Raw genomic sequence first — 6,000 nt, forward strand, 5'->3', positions numbered from 1 at the left:
CAATTTGTTCAACAGCCTATGGTCTAATTTGTTTATGTTATCTTTTTGTGTTGTAGGAACATTGTGCTCTGTATAGTCCTAATAGAATGTGTACCAGAGAGTATTTTCCAGTCTGTGGAACTGATAACCATACTTACGGCAACAAATGCACTTACTGTATTGCACACAAGTAAGAATACCATTCTCAATATAAGTTCTTCCTCAGTAATGAAAATCTAGTAGCAATATCTTAGATTTGTGTTATTGATCTTGTTCATAATACGCAGGAAAAAATGACTGTAACAAACCAATGTGCTATGAAAGGCAGAGTAACACGTGTTCCTCCCTTTAATATTATAATTTCTGAAAGTAGTTTTTGCATTTGGAACATAATGGTAGAGTCATCCAAACAAAAAATCAATTTACTTAATTATTATGAATTTCTAATATCAGATATACAAACATGAAATAATTCCAAAGCTGATGCTCAATAGATCTCTGTTACAGTCCGTAATCTATCAGGCTAGCAAGAAACTCCCTGGGAGCATCCTCTTATCCCCTGAACTCCATGGAAGATTCTACACCACAGGATACCCTAGGATCCCTCTGCCTAATATCCCTGTCCTTTTTACTCTGTGGTTAGATTGCTGTGTCTCATGTGTATGTAGTTCCTCTGCTGTTTTATCTCACTTGAGCTAAGTGTCTTTTCCACTTCACAATCTTCTAATTGCCATGTCATTCTCAAGGCCTACTAACAATCCCTCATGTGTGCAAGCTCCACGACTAAGGCAGAGCTGAGGCAATAGAAATGGTCCAGCACACCCACAGCAGGACGTGTGCAGATGCCGGGAGCAGTCAGGGTTTAGCCGTTCGCAAAAGGAGAAATTAATGTTTTCAATTGAATTTTTCCCCTTTGAAAATTTTATGGAACACTTCTTAAGGAGCTTGAAGTAATATTTCAATATTTTCTTTAAACATTTATTGACTTCTTTTACTTTTTTTGCAGAGAAAGTCATGGTGCCATTACTATAGCACATTTTGGTGAATGCTGAGTTTTAATGGAGCTACGTATTCCTGGGGATCTTATAATGATCACAGTTTTGTCCAGAAGTCTACACTGGATTGGTGATTGTGTCATCAGGTTCCCATAGCCCTAGAAGATTGGGTGAATCTCTGTGTAGGATCCACATAGAAGACTAGACTGTCATTGTTCTTTTCATTTCTCAGATCCTCTGATCTCAAGGTTTTACTTTAAAGGATAAACTACTTATTGACACTTAAATTTCTAAATCTTAATTTTACATTCTGTAAAGTGATAGCTTAAAACCATCAATGCCCTAGTTATGATTCTTAAAAAATTCTTAAAGTCCACTCTTTATCAAGGCGATTAGAAAGATTGTACAGGTGTTAGGAAAGCTTGATGATCTTGGTGAGAACCCAAGTTTGTTCTTCAGTGCCCATATCAGGTGTTTTATAACCTGCATCTTCAGGCAGATCTCATACAATCTTCTGTCTGCCGTGGACACCTGCATAGACATGTTATACATGCACACAAATAAACTTAAAAATAAATAAATATTAATCTTCAAAAAATCATGCTTTTTGCTTATTTGAATAATAAGACAACCCAACACATGCTTTTGACAACTACATATGGCAAACTTTGAAGCAGAGTGCTGATTTTTGAATAATTTCTGTGGGAATGATATCTTCTGGAAATAACTCTTGCCTCAGGAGTTGAACTTTTGTGTCTTGACCTTGCAAGGAAACTGACCATATACATCAAGACTATTTAATCTTAAACCGTATTATTCTCTCTCTCTATTTTGTGATGCTTTTATGTCCCTGAGTGAGAACTATGATTGAGTGTATTGTTGGAACAGTTCACCTGAAGCAGCAGGCTCCAAAACTGTGGGGCATCCATCAATGAAGACTCCTGGCACATGCATTGAAGGCAACAGAAAGTCTTCATTAGCTAGCAGACAACTACACTGGGTATTCCTGCTCCTGGTGTATCCCTGAACCTTTTTCAGGGTGAGCTTTTAAGAATGAAACTCTAGTTCTGAGTTGGCATACTTCAGTTAAGAAGAGCAGTTAGCCTATAGCAGAATGTCAGAAGCCAAAAAGCAACATGACTACATTTAGTGGCTTTTGCAGATCCATGGACTAGGATGGATTAGGTCTTCATTTTAGTCCTGCTAGGTGGTGCTGTGTATGTGCTGAGCGTTACAGTCTGAAGAGTCCTGCCACATTAAGTCAGTTGTGCTAAGGTCTGGGTCCTTGTTACACCATCCCATCTATGAGCAAGGGATCTGCAGCATCATTTGTACAAGGCTTCCTGCGTCCAATCACAACTAGAGTGCCCCTCTCTGATGTCTGTCGTAAGGACAAAGTTTCTGTTTGACAGTTTTAAATTCGAAATTCTGATATGTAGATTAAATCTTGAAGTTCATTCATGGTTATTCCAATATTGGAAGCTTGGTATGTAGCCCATAACTTAAGAATGTTTGCATTTACTGGGGCCATCTCTTTCTCTTTTTGACATGAAGAGTGTAAATTTTGTAGAATATTACTTTAACTAGGCAAAGATGTGTTACATTTGTTTATGCTGCAGAATATTACTCTAAATATGTAAAGGTATCTTACATTTGTTTATGCTACCATTTTTAACATATAGAATGTTTCCTTTGGTTCATGTTGCATTTGTTTAATTATGTAAAGATGTGTTAAGTTTGTTTCACCTTGCCTGCCTAAGGCACCTGAATTGTCTAATACAGAGCTGAAGTCAAGAGCTAGGCAGAGGAGAGATAGGTTGGGCTGGTGGGCAGAGAGAATAAATCGGAGAAGAAATCTGGGCTAGAGATGAAGGAGAAGAAAACACTGAAGGCGAAAGAGAGGGACAGTTCTGGGGTAGAAGCCAGGCAGCTTCCAGCAAGATATGGAGTTAGCAGGAAAGTAAGACATACAGAAAGAAAGGTAAACAGCTCCAAGACAAAACATTGATGAAGAGAAACAGGGTAAAATAACTTATAAGAGCTAGCCAGAAATGAGTAAAAGCTTAGGCAAAGCATTCCTAACTAATAATTCTCCATGTCATGATTTGGGAGCTCCATGGTGGCCTTAAAGAAAGTCTGCTACAATATTTCATATTAGTAATATAGCCACAAACTTAGAAATTCTTTTTGGCATACTTAGAAGATTTAAGAGGTAGACACAATACTATACTGATTTGTTGATTTCTGGAGCAGAACAGATAATACTGTCTTCCACATAAGGAGAAGTCTACAGAGTCTTGTAGGTTTACAGCAGTATTTCAGCCCCTGGACATTTATACTCAGAAGAGATTTCTCTGGAACCATTCTGAGGTGACATGGAGAAGTCTCATGTTTTAGAGGGTCCCAAAGAAAATGGGCAGCTTCAAAACAATTTATGACCAATGCATACTGGAGAGGTAGTGTTACTGGTGACGAACCGGAGCCTCTTTGTAGGCGATATAAGTAAGAAGATTTAATTGTGTTAAAGTGGTTTGAGTAGCTTTTGCTGTGATCTTATGACAGAAATGACAATTATCCTGAAAGAGATGTGCAAAAACTTTTCTTTCTGGTACTACTGGATAATGATGGTTACTAAGGGAACAGTTAGGTTAACAATACAGAGCGCAGGAGTCCCAGGGAGCATCCTTATGAAAGGTTAGTTTCTCAGCAGTGAGATAAATTTCCACTCACTTTTTCTTCTAACTAAATTTATAGTGCCCTTGTGATCAAATCGATCACCTGAAGGAAAACCATGGCATCTGGGTAATTACATCTTGGGCTTTTCCTAGCCTTTCTCTTAATATTTTTCTTGTGAAGATTTTCCTGAAGTCTCGGTATAAGTTCACAGCTAGGGTCAATTTCTCTATATTTGTTAAGGGTCCTCTAAGGGATGAGTGTTCCCAGTGAAGGTTTCTTTCCTTAGAACAAGACTGAAGCTCAGAGGTATTAGTGGAACCATCTACTGTGTTTTACCTAATAAACCGTGGTTGTCTCATTTCAAAAGAAAGGAGAAGGAAAAACAAAATCTGGAGAATTGATTATTTCTTCAGTGAATGATAAAGCACATGAGCTTCCATGGTTCTCAGACAGAAGGCAACCCTCACGATGTAGCCCGTGATTTGTATAAAAAAATATGTTAAGACCTCCATTCTGTCCCTACTCTTGAGTTCATATACGAAAGTCAAATGCTTGTATATTTAATACAAACGAATCAAAGGGCTTTTGGGGATTGTGCTCCAATTTTTGTTCCTTTCTTGAGACCCTGATGCATTTGCCTGAAGGATTGCTTTATTTTTATTTTTTTATTGATTTTTATTGAGCTCTACATTTTTCTCAGCTCCCCTCCCTGCCTCTTCCCTGCTTCAACCCTCTCCCAAGGTCCCCATGCTCCCAATTTACTCAGGAGATCTTGTCTTATTCTACTTCCCATGTAGATTAGGTCTATGGGTGTCACTCCAGGAGTCCTCATTCTTGTCTAGGTTCTCTTGCATTGTGATTTGTGGGCTGGTTTTCTTTGCTTTATGTTTAATAACCACCTATTAGGGAGTACATGTGACAATTGTCTTTCTGGGTCTGGGTTACCTCACTCAATATGATGTTTTCCAGCTCTATCCATTTGCCTGCAAAACTCAAGATGTCATTAGTTTTTTCTGCTGTGTAGTACTCCATTGTGTAAATGTACCACATTTTCCTTATCCATTCTTCAGTGGAGGAGCATTTAGGTTGTTTCCAGGTTCTGGCTATGACAAACAAAGCTGCTTTGAACATTGTCGAGCATGTGTCGTTGTTGCACGATTGAGCATCCTTTAGATATATACCCAAAAGTAGTATTACTGAGTCTTCAGGAAGGTTGTTTCCTAATTTTATGAGAAATCACCACACTGACATCCAGAGGGGCTGTACCAGCTTACATTCCCACCAGCAATGCAGAAGTGTTCCCTTTACCCCACATCCTCTCCAGCCTAAGTTGTCATTAGTGTTTTTGATCTTGGCCATTCTTACAGGTGTAAGATGGAATCTCAGAGTTGTTTTGATTTGCTTTTCTCTGATGACTAAGGATGTTGAACATTTCCTTAAGTGTCTTTCAGCCATTTTAGACTCCTCTGTTGAGAGTTCTCTGTTTAGGTCTGTATTCCATTTTTTTATTGGATTGTTTGTTCTTTTGATAAACCAATTTCTTGAGTTCTTTGTATAGTTTGAAGATCAGACCTCTGTCTTATGTGGGATTAGTGAAGATCTTTTCCCATTCTGTTGGTTGTCATTTTGTTTTGTTGACTGTGTCCTATGCTTTAGAGAAGCTTTTCAGTTTCTGGGGGCCCCATTTATTAATTGTTTTTCTCAGTGTAATGCTACTGAGGTAACATTTAGGAAGTGGTCTCCTGTGCCAACGCATTCAAATGTACTTCCCACTTTCTCTTCTATGAGGTGGCTGGCTTCATGTTGAGGTCTTTGATCCATTTGGATTAGAGTTTTGTGCATGGTGATAAATATGGACCTATTTTCATTTTTCTACATGTTGATATCCAGTTATGCCAGTACCATTTGTGAAATATTCTTTATTTTTTCAATTTATTATTTTTTGCTTCTTTATCAAAAATCAGGTGTTCAAATCCAGGTCTTTGATTTGGTTCCATTAATACTCCTGTCTGTTTTTTTTTTTCTGCCAATACCAGGCTGTTTTCAGAACTGTAGCTTTGTAGTAGAGTTTGAATTCAGGGATTGTGATGCCTCCAGAAGTTCTTTTATTGTACAGGATTGTTTTGGCTATTCTGGTGATTTTTTTTTTCCACATGAAGTTGAGTACCGTTCTTTCGAGGTCTGTGAAAAATTTTTCAGCTTTACATCTTTGATGACTGACTGCTCTATCAGATCAGGAAGGCTCATATTATCGTACAGCACATCCATATTTTCAGAAGTCACTGGTGTGGAAGGAGAAAAGGAACATGAAGAACAAGTACACTGGTAGAATTGCTATAACCAGAATCAT

This window comes from Microtus pennsylvanicus, chromosome 4, assembly GCF_037038515.1.
Source record: "Microtus pennsylvanicus isolate mMicPen1 chromosome 4, mMicPen1.hap1, whole genome shotgun sequence".
NCBI classification, from domain to species: Eukaryota; Metazoa; Chordata; class Mammalia; order Rodentia; family Cricetidae; genus Microtus; species Microtus pennsylvanicus.